Here is an 11623-nt window from a genome sequence, read left to right on the forward strand (position 1 = left end):
CTGTTTCAAATTCTGACTCAGTTCCTTAATAGCTGAATAATTATAGAGCTTTATTCACTACCTATCTCATGGGACTGTTGGGAACCAGAAAGCAGTTACAATAATGATAATAATAGCAATAATTACAATAATAATACTAATAATATTTTAACAATATAATAATATAGATACATACATATGTTTTTAAAATAATGACTGTGGGTAACACTTACTGAATGTTTACCATGTGTCAGATCCTTAATACGGATTACTTCTTTTAATGCTTATAATAAATTTCTGTTAGATGGTATTGTTATGATCCCCCATGCCTATTTTTTTCTTACACCTGAAGGGTAGAGTTGAAAAAAAAAAAGGAGAAGAACAGAGAAGCTCAGTTGCCTAAGCTCATACATATAGTTGAAGATTGTTGGAGCCAATGCACTGAACCTAGACCGTGTCACCCAGAGCCTGCCCGGTTGATCACCTTGCTACTATTGTTGCTGCCATTTTACTATTAACCATTATGCCACAGCTGCTCAATTATTATTGTTTTTATTATGACTATATTATTGTTACCAACCCAATATCAAAAAAAAGTCCACAGATGATACAAAGGTAATAGTGGGAAGACTTACATATGGTATTTTGACTTTGAACAAAGATTGCCTTAGACCTACTGTATGGTTTCATCACGTGGCCAGTTCAGCTAACCAGAGCCTGCCTTTACACCTAGTCTAGGAGTTGGCAATATACCCTGGAGTCGGGTGACCTGCCTTTAAGTACCAACAGTTTTTAAATCGATCTGTGAATTTTGGAGTGTTTCTTTAACTTCCACGTTCCAGTTGCATAACTGATCTCCCAAGTAATATATACACCTTTTAAAATCACGAATTAAATCAGACAGATGGTCATCATAACTATGAAGATCATTCAAATATGAGGCTTTATATCAGCACATTTTTTTTAGAATTTATTTTGGAAAAGGGCAGAAAAGTGAATTGTTGGATTTTTCACTTATATGCAGAGGGTTATAATGTTTTGTTCATCCACGTAGCTGCTTTTATAACGTTTCCTCTGGTTTTCACAGTGTTTAACCATGGGACTTACGGCTGACAAAGCAGAAGCGTATGAGAAGTGAGACAGTGAGAAGCAGTGACCAGCTGTTTAATATGATGATACCACAAAAATGAATAAATCTATTTTCCTGTGGGAGCCAGAAGTACCTCGCCCTACAGCAGCACTGTGTGCAGAGAGGAGCTGCTCTGAGTAGCGTGGATGTGATGACAGAAACAGGGCTGGAAGTCATTAATGAATTCTCAGGCAGCTAAGACCCCTGCCCCACTAAGCAAATGTTGCATCCAGTTAGCCTTGACCGTCCCACAGATGGTGCATGTGTTTCACTTACCCAAAGGGCAGCAATCGCGCTTTCCCCCCAGTCTGAACACAAAGGGTAATTGGGAGGCCTTGGGGGGTGGGTAGGGGTAGCTTATTCCAGTCAAATCTGGAACCTATACACCTAGCCGGAGGATACAACTTTAATCACCTCTGGGCCCCTCCTCACTTTGCTCAGTACTCTCCTGGCTTTTCAATTAGTGTTTCATTTCTTTGGCAAACTGTTTACTCTGCTCATGGTTTTATATCTATAGCACTCATTTACTTTCAGTCATCGGTCTTGGTAACTCAGCAAGAGCGCTACGTGAGAGGTTTCAACGTCGTCCTAATCAGCGTCCTGCTTTACCTTGCCAGCTCACTGCCCACCCAGAAAGCAGTGGGGTGTCTCTTAAAGGCAGGTCTGATTGTGACCCTCCTTGCCTGCCCCGAAGCCAAAATTAAACGCAGAATCAGAGCCTCTCAGTATCAGTTGCTTTACCGCAAGGAAAAATTCCACATTCCTTAATACCTCTCCAAACGTATTTATGTCTGCTGCTTCTCCCCCTTGTTCATTTCTCCAGTCCCATGTTTTGCTGCAAACTACCCCTGCTTTAACCCTCTGCTTGTCTCCATGAGCAGAAGCCTCAAGTCTTTGCAATCTTGTAAAAACTTGCCAGCGTGTCACATAATTGCTTTTCTTATATGCTAAAGACGTATTACTTTTCCTTAGTAAACAGAATGCTAATCCTTATACATTCGTGTGTGTGTATGTGTGTGTGTGTGTGTGTGTGTGTGTGTGTATAAATGCTCATGGTAGTTTCATATGCATTATATGGTTTATTCCTCATAATGCCACCTTAAAGTAAATAGTACAGTTTTTAGTATCCGTGTTTCGTAGATGACACAACCGGGCTCCGTGTGCTTCCTATTTAGCCTGAGTCACCAGACAGTGGGTGACAGACTACATATATCTGGTTCACTATATAGAGTCTAGTTTCTTTTCAGTTCTGGGTTATTTTTGAGATGCCTCTGGTTCAAAATGAAGAATAATTCCGACTAAATCAACTCCATGAGAACAAAGCCCATGTAAGGTTTCGTTCACCCCGGGACCTAGCAGAAGGCATGTGCTTCATAATTATTTGTTAAATGAATGAATGAGTCTCTACTGGGCTTTCGAGGCTTCTGTATTTGCGAATGGCACACAGAGAAGAGACGTGATCTTCTCAGGTACTTAACATGCAAGAGGGACTTAGGACATCGACATGTGAAGAGAGAGACTCCGAAATGAATCTTGGTGCTATTTATTAGTTGTGTGCTTTTGGACCATTATTTGAATTCTAAATCTCAATTATATCATCTGGAATTTTCATCTGGCTAAAACATAAAGACAACATAACTTGCTTCACAGGGTTTTTGTGGGAGGTAAATGACATACGTATAAAAAGCATGTACCACAGGGTCTAACATTTAGTAGATGTTAGATAAATATTAGTAGTTCTCTTCCCGCTGTGAGGGAGAAGTGTTAATTCATAGCCATTTAGGTCAGCAAGAGATCCAATCATTTAACATTTTTTTTCTAGTCATTACATATTTATAATTCCAGGCTGCTTGATTTATATGTGTTCCTGTTAGCTGCTTCTAAGCAGTTTCCAGCTTTTGCATACCCCTAGAGTTTATCTCATTCTGCTATATAGGTTGGAAATAAATTTTGAAAATCATACTAATATAACTCAACAATCTTTCAGGCTGGTGGATTTAGTTGTGAGTCTTAGCTAAGGAAAATAACAACCATAGTAAAATGTTTTGTAAATCCATACCTGATTGGAGAGAGGATATTAGAAGTTAAGCTCTTGATTTTAATATATCTGGGCATTAAGCTACCTTTTGTATTTTGCTCGGTACGCTAATCCATATAGAAAGCACTACAGAAATTTTGATTTTAAGAAGCCCCCTCTAAATGATTCTTTTAATGATGTGAGTACTGAAATGTGCAGTTTGCCATCCATTCCAAGTACTCAAGGATTCAGGAAAGAGTATTTGTTTTGCTTTTAAATAAAAATTATTCTAGACCTGAGTAATGTTTAGGGGGTTAAGAAAGGATAATGATACGTTTTTTGATTCTTTTATGCTGCCATATTAATTTAGTTCAATTTGTTCCTTTCCTTCAAATGCCTTTTAAAAATATAAGTTGAAAAAATATGTTTTTAGCCATTTCTACAGCTGATTATGCTGCCTGTGAGGTTTGGACGACTTCTTTCCCTGGTGCAAATCTGTGTGGGTTTCTGAAGCAACTCAGTTTACATCAACAATTTCTGTAGAGTCTTTGCAGTGGGTCTGCTTCGTTAGCTGCGTGCTTTTACCTGGTAGAAGTCTCAGTTTCCCCGTTGGTCAAAAGCGGCAATTAATATCCACCTAACCTGTGCTGTATGGATGAAATAATACATGTAGATCTCTGTGTATATGGAGTAGAAGCTCTATAAATATTAATCCTTTTTCCACCTTTCTCTGCTAAGTATTCTTTAACCATCTCGATGCTGCCGGCGGTTTTCTATCTGGTAGTAATACCACTTTGCGTGTATGCACTACTTTTCAATTGTGCCAAGCACTCTCCTGTACTAGCTTTTCATCCTCGTAACAAGCCTGGCAGGTGGATAACACGGTGATTACCGCTTCCGTTCGGGAGATAAAACAAATTGTCCAATTGTAAACTTCTTAGGTGTGAAGGGCTATGTCTTTTGCTCTTTTCTTTGTTCCTCAGGCTGAGCTTAGCACTGAACTTGGCGTCTGTTCGGGGCTATATAAATATTTGTTGTACAGAGCTGATTGATGGGAAGAGCAGTAGCTTGTGCAAGGTCGCACAGACAGAGGTGATGGCAAGACCAGGACAGTCTTTCAGATTTTTCCATTAGACAAGTGGTGAGCAACTTTTAATTTTTTTCCCCAAAAGGGCCAATTCAGGGAAAATAAAAATGTTTATGTGCCACAATTTTCCAATTAAAATGAAAATAGCTTTATTGAGTCTCAAGGAAAAATATATTCCTTCTACTTAGATTACTTCCTTCTGCAGTAGAAAAGTGCCAATGAGAAATATTAGCGCTCCTTTTTCACCACTAAAATGTTAATATCTGGGCATATTTGAGAAGGAGGCACCCAGAGGCAGCTTTCCAATCTTTTATCCCTCATATTTGCAGAGCACTTTAGAGTTCATGAAGTGCTTTCATAGGCATTATCTAATTACATTCTTGAAACAATCCCAGGAAGGGGTATTATTACTAACCACACTTTACAAAGGGTACACTGAAGTTGAGAGAGGGAAATGACTTGCCTAAGGTCATACAGCAAATGCATACCGAACAAGGCTAGATGCATTGCCTCCCGGACCATGTATACTGAGCACTAGCTCCCTGCATCTGTTTTAGGTACTGGGGATAGATATAAGATAGATCCCCCCACCCAAAACAAAAAACAATGTGAGCATTTCTCTTTCTTATTCCCTCAGTCTCTGGTCATGTGGTGTCTTTTTGTTTTTGCTTTGTTTTTTAAAAACAGCTGAGTACAAGAGCCCAGGAATGAACCACTCCAACAAAACAAAATGAAACAAAAACATATTACTGTATTTCCTTCCCTGGAGGGCTTCTGCCCTAAAAGTCTCTGCTTTGTCTGGGTAAGAATTGTGCTGTGTGCTACAAACTGAAGCTCCATGGCCTTCAGGCTGATCTGAATGACGTAGCTGGGTGACTGATGCTACCAAAGAGAGATTTGTTCTGGTTTATAGAATGCTGGTGATTCGGCACAGTTTTGACTTGAGAATCTAGAAACTAATTTTGTGGCGGGATGCAAATATAGTAAGGCTAGAAAATTTTCACTAAATATGCATGACCTTTCTTTCCCACATCGATCCGTTCCATTTTTTCATATCCACCTCATTTACTTTTGTTGACTTGCAACCGAGATTACAATAAAACAAATTTATTTAACCAGGTTGCCAGTCCCCCCGCCACCACCACCACCACCACCGCCGCCATTTCTCTTCGGGGAGTTCTCCAAGCCTCTTTGGAGAGTGGAGGAAATCTATGGAAATATGCGAGGCAGGTGCATATTTGCGTAGGGTGCCAAAGCTGGGAAGTATGAAGAAGGAGTGGGAATGGCACAGGGGGCATGGCTTTCTGCTGACGTGACTGTCTCCCTGTATCCAGTCTCAGCCCACTGGTCTCCTTCTTTATCTCCCCTCCATGGCTTCTCGTTTGTCGTAGCTACATGAGGTAAGAATTAATTTTGAAGTTCTTTTTTTAATGATACTTTTCTTTTTTTGCTACTACATCTGCTCCCTCCCTCATTTGCATTTCACAGTTTATCTGTTGTAAGTGACATCATTTTCCAAATTCCTTTGAAGAGGACAGCGTTGTCTACCCTGTGGTAACCGATAATATCTCTTGCAGGGAGAAAGAATACTTATGGAAAGTTGGCCTCAGATAACTCGCTCCTCTTGAAATCCAGAGCCGCTTTATATTTGATTTTCTGCTTTCCGACCCGATAGAAATCATCATTGACTTGGTTTAGACATGGTTGTGTTTGCTAGCTGATTGATGAAGTCCACATTTAGTGGACTAGCTAGGCTTTTCTGTTTGTTCTTTGAGTAATGCTGCTGAAAGTGAAATTAGACCCTCTGTCGCAAGTGCTGTTTCAGTGGATAAGTGGATAGATTTAGACCATTGTAGAGAGGTCACCTTAGACTTGGTACATATAATTTTTCTTCTCATATTTTCTTACATCTGCCTGTCTAAAATGTCACTGTACTTTTTATCAAAATACACAAATGCAAAGATAAATCAACTAGTAGTTCATTGAACTGGAAATCTGCACAACATGCAATTTACACGTGTTTTGTCAATTTTGTGATGCTTCTCATTTTCCGCATTTCCAACATGCTAATGACTATATAAACAACATTTAGCCCCGTGTATTTTTATTTAATAAGAATCAAAATCCCCCAAACCTAGGCCTATATCCAGAATTTCCCCAGAAGATAATTAGTATAATTCATAAGAAAAGCTTGTACTTTCTTTTCCCCATGTGGTAACTCAATTTATTGTCAAAGGTAAGATTCGGCCCAATATTGTTCACATTTTGCAGATATTTATGAATCACCTAACTGCTCATGGCACAATGCTCAGCCCTTTAATACTAAGATGTGATATTAAAGTATTGCAATAGTGTCTTAACTAATCTCATCACGCTTTGCCTCTCTATGCACCCATCAATCTTCTACACCATCCATTCCTTTATGAAGCCATTTCTGATTCCTCCTCAAAATTTTCTCAACCTATCTTTAAGGCACAACACTTATTCTTGTTCTAGGGCATGTGATATATGTTATCATTAGATAACCTATTCATTACAGATGATGCAGATAATTAGCTACTGATAATTAGTGGTAAATACAGATAATGAGTGGCATCCCACTCATTTTTAAAATAAACTATTGAGTATAACATGCATACAAAGAAATGCAGAAATCACAATATATTTCTCAATAACTTTTCACAAAGAGAACGTATTCATATAACCCTTTTCCAGAGCTAGAAGTAGGATATTACCAGTTCCCAAATAGTGGCCTTCGTGTTCCCTCCCAGTCATAGCTTTTCTCCCAAAGGTGACACCACGCCATCTCTCATCACCACAGAGGAGTTTTAGTTTTGTGCATCTGGACATTTTTTGCTCAATATTATGTATGTGGGTGCATGAATTATTAGCGGTACATTTAGTAGCACTGCTATTGAATATCCCATTTTATGGGCATACTACAATTTATTTATTCATTCTACTGTTGCTGAAAATTTGTTTTTGTTTGCTTGTCTTGTTTACTAGCCTGGGGCTATGAGTGTGCTCCTCGGTACATTTTAACATACAGCTTCCAGTAAGAACACATATACGTACATTTCTATTCATTTCTTAATGCTCTTCTTGGGCTTTAGAATTGCCAACAAGAAATCAAGAATTGCATTTTAATTTTTTAAAAAATTCAGGAATGTGTTTTGCAAACATTTGAGTTTTGAAAGCAAGTAAAGGAAACTTCTTAAGTTGGTCTACTTCCCCATTCCAAACATTGGGGCTTTTAAGTCTGTTTCAAGTTCTGTTTCCCAGAAGTAAGCAGGCTAATTAGTAGAGTGTATTGGTTTAAAGAAAACCTGTTCTCAATTTAAAATAAAGAAACAAACAAAATATTCTGAAGCGGCAAACAAAAAGGAGAAATTTCAAAAATACCAAAGGTAATACAAACTCCTAAAGAGAAACTTTCACATGAATTCCTAGAAACTTTTATAATAACAACTCATACCAACACTTAGCAAACTGAAACCGGGTCTTATCAATGAACCCAGAAAAGACTAAAGTGATTTCTAAGATATAAAATATAAAATCAGCATTGGAAACATTTAATGTAGAATGGTAGAACTGTCTCTGAAGAAAATCAGATAATGAAATAGAAGGCACGCTGGAATAATTTTAAAAGTGTATTTAAATAATCTCAAGAAAAGATGGAGAATGAGAATATACTATGTGAGTAATAGGAGTCAACAGAGAAGAACACAGAATAAAGAGAGATGACTATACATAAGCAAGAATAATAAATATAAATGGTAAAAAAGAAAAAATTCTAGAACTAAAGTTACTAAATTCCCAAGTTTGAGACTTGAGAGAAATCCAAAAGGCCTATTATGTTCCAAGTAAAATGTATAAATGTAAACTACTACAAAAAGACATTAACAATTTTTAACTTTAATTTTCAATATCAATATATAATAGAACAACCTATTAAACAAATACTGGTTAAATAACTTATCCAAATACCTTTCCCTGCATAAAGCACTAGCAGGTGTGATCCAGCATCTTAAGAGGTGAAATTCCACACTGAACTCAGCAACGTCTTTTGTCTTTTTGAATTTTCCTAGCACGGAGTTCACTCAGTACATGTTTCTATTTTATCTAAATTGATCTTTCTTTAGTCTTGTAAAAATATGTATTGTGCAGGTTATATCTCAATATGTCCCAAGACATCTCAAAAGGACTCCTGGGGTCAATGATGAACATGCAAGGGTGAGGTAACACTGGTATCTCAAAGCACAGGTACAATTCTGTACCAATAACGGACTATGCACTAAACATGATTGTTGTTTTTAAGAAGAAATATTTGGATTTAGTTAAATAACATCATAAAGATAGGAAAAAGACTAATAAAAATAAATTAGAATACAGAACACCAAAAGGAAAGCTAGGATGAAGAAATCTTAACTGTATAACTGCTGGAACAAAACAGGACACAAAGGGAAAAAAGGAAAGTGAAAATTAATGGACTCTACCTTTAAGATAAAAGTACATAAGTGTCAGAAGGTAAGAGAAGCTATAAAAGTGGTCACATTTTCTTTTTTCAAAGATATGTATGGAAAAAGACTGTTCTTGTATTTCAAAACTTGTGATACATTATAAAATGATTTATTCTGTTATTAAGCAATAATAAAATGAGAGCATAAAATAGAATTACAGAAGATGACATCTAAATAACAATTAGAAGAATAGATTTAAGTGGTTTAAAACCTCTATAAAAAGAGGAAGAAACTTAAATGGAATTGATAAATATGTAAGATGTATATAAATACATGTTTAAAGAAATCTACATATATAGACACCTATGGGGACCACTGGGGGCCCCACACTGTTGTAATGAGTCAGTGTGGATATGGATCCAACTTCATGTGGACTCAGGAGTCCCAAGCACAGGCTTGGGTCAACCAGAGCCTCATCGCCCTCCCTCTGCCCTTTCTTGCCAGGACATGACTGACCCTCTCCATGGAGGTGCCAGCCTAAGCACGACTGTATTTGGGGACTGCTATTTGTAAGGGATCATTCGAGGAAGGATTTTTGCTGGAGGAGATAAGACAACATGAAACCTTTAGCACCGGTGACTCACAAAGCAACAGCACAAAATTTTCGCAAACAATTGAAACCCGTCATCTCCTTGTTCAAAACGTTTGAGTTTTTATGACTGTGCAAGCAAAATTAATGAACAGAGTTTGGATGGGATCCTTAAAGATTGGAGAAATAAATTTGTTGGTGGTACAGCTTCCAGTGAAACATACAGTAGAAACATGCAGAGAGCAGGTTATCCATGAGCAGCTCCCCTGCATGCCCTGTGTGCGGGATCTTGTCTTCTTTCCCTTCAGCTTCATCTCTGTCGCTAACACTCCCACTCATGCTTTAGAATAAATGCCTTTTCTTTAGACCAAATTGGAAATCCTTTGTTCTTCCCAACCTTGGCAATACTAGCTAGCGTGAGTGCAAAGTGCCTTCGGTCATAAATACTGCCCAGGGTTATGCCAAAGTTACTAAAGAACACGGTACTGACTTCTTTGACAAGGATGGGATGATGATAGACAACAGGGTGATTTATAGGTTATAACACACTTCACACGAGCCAGTGTATGCAGATATGGAAGATGGAGATAGTTGTTGAAGCTTGTCAGGCAGAAGTGAACATATTAAGAAGACAAATCACTCAGAGAGAAAATGTATAGAACAAAAGATCATAGCAGGTGATGACGCTAAGTAGACAGATGCTATCTGAAAATTTGGAACCCTTGTTGGGTCCTCAGATGGGATAAGTAGGTGTGTAGCTGAAGGTAGAAGCACACTGGGAGATACAGATGCCTCTGATCCTCCTCTCTCTCTCTCTCTCTCTCTCTCTCTCTCTTTTGGTTGCACCCATACAATCAAGAAAGTACTTTGAGTCATTCTCCCATAGAAAGTTGTATCCTTATGCCTGGACCTCAAATCATGGGCTCTTTGAACTCTACTTCCACCAAAGCCAGACTGAAGTATCCTGGAAGTAAGGAAGACCTTCTTCCTTCCCAAAAAGCAGCAGGAGACAGAGTTGAGACATCAGATATCAGTGATTATGAAAATTTGATTGACCCCCATAGACTCTGTAATAGGGAATACTCAGATTCAAAGAATTGACAGCCCATGGTACATCCCCATGGGGGCTCCAGGAACACTCAGACCTCCTAGATTTCACTAAAGAAAAGAAACTCTCCATTTAGCACTGTTTTACTTGATTACTTGTTGAGAAAACAAAAATTGAGGATTTAATCTGTGGGTGAGGCTCCTTACTCAGAAACCTAGACTCCAAAGAGGAGAATCCCTATGCATAGAACTTGTGGGAGCCTAGCATTTGTGGGTCCTCACCTTTTGACCCCATGTGCAGGTTTCAACAGAGGATCATTGAGAATATCAAATTGTCAGGGCGCCTGGATGGCTCAGTTGGTTGTGCATACAACTCTTGATTTCAGTTCAGGTCATGATCTCAGGGTCCTGGGATTGACCCCTGTCTCCAGCTTCCTACTCAGCAGGGAGTCTTCTTGTCTCTTTCCACCTCTGTGTCTCCCCCCCTCAAAAAAAGGGAAAAATTAAAATAGATAAAATTTTAGAAAAAAATATCAAAATGTCCTAATTCTGGTACTATTCATGGATATACTGATATATTTAGGCAAAGTAAAATTTATGAACATAATTCCTGTTATTTAAAATAAATTAGAAATTAAATACTAAGCACAAGTAGTCTATGAATGTTCTATAATTAGTCTATAAATGAAAACCTTACCCTTTGCACCATCATGTCTTGAAATTTGTTTTTCAAAAGGAAGTGAGTTTAACAACAGCCTCTAGGGGATCTTCTTTCTATGATGAGCCAAATTCATCTTTGCCAGAAAAATTTCTTTGATAAGAAAGCTGATTGGAACAAATCAGATTTGCCTTCTCTTGTCTTATCAGATGTGACTTGGAGAGTTTGAAAGAGAGGGCTTTGTTTTAACTTCTTTCTAGCCTAAAATGTACTGGCACTTAAAATGGCTGCTTTTAAAAATATACAAATGCCAATTACCAATAAGCAATCATGCAAATAAGTATGCATAAAATAAATTAATTTGCTTTTGAAGGATTACAGTCACTGCTATCTTGCACTAGCCACATTTATGCTTTCTGTTCTGAAGTTCTAAAGGAAGGACATACAACAGTAGATAACAGAAAGATATTAGGTACCAGATGCAAACTTTATGATGGACAGATTCCAGACACGATGGATTTAGTTCAGTTTATATGTGGGGGATACAATTCATTTAGGCTGTCTGACAAATCCTAGTGTTAATTTGATTTGTGGAGGAAAAATATTTAATAAAATGTTCGGGAATTTTTTTTAAAGATTTATTTGTTTATTATTGTA

At 37.8% G+C, this 11623-nt stretch overlaps 1 pseudogene; it reads left to right on the plus strand.

The window, feature by feature from the left end:
* Positions 1-1075: 1075 nt before the first annotated feature.
* LOC121102004 lies at positions 1076-10413 on the plus strand (annotated as a pseudogene).
* Positions 10414-11623: the final 1210 nt, after the last annotated feature.

Source organism: Ursus maritimus, unplaced genomic scaffold (genome assembly GCF_017311325.1).
Source record: "Ursus maritimus isolate PB19 unplaced genomic scaffold, ASM1731132v1 scaffold_12, whole genome shotgun sequence".
Taxonomy (NCBI): domain Eukaryota; kingdom Metazoa; phylum Chordata; class Mammalia; order Carnivora; family Ursidae; genus Ursus; species Ursus maritimus.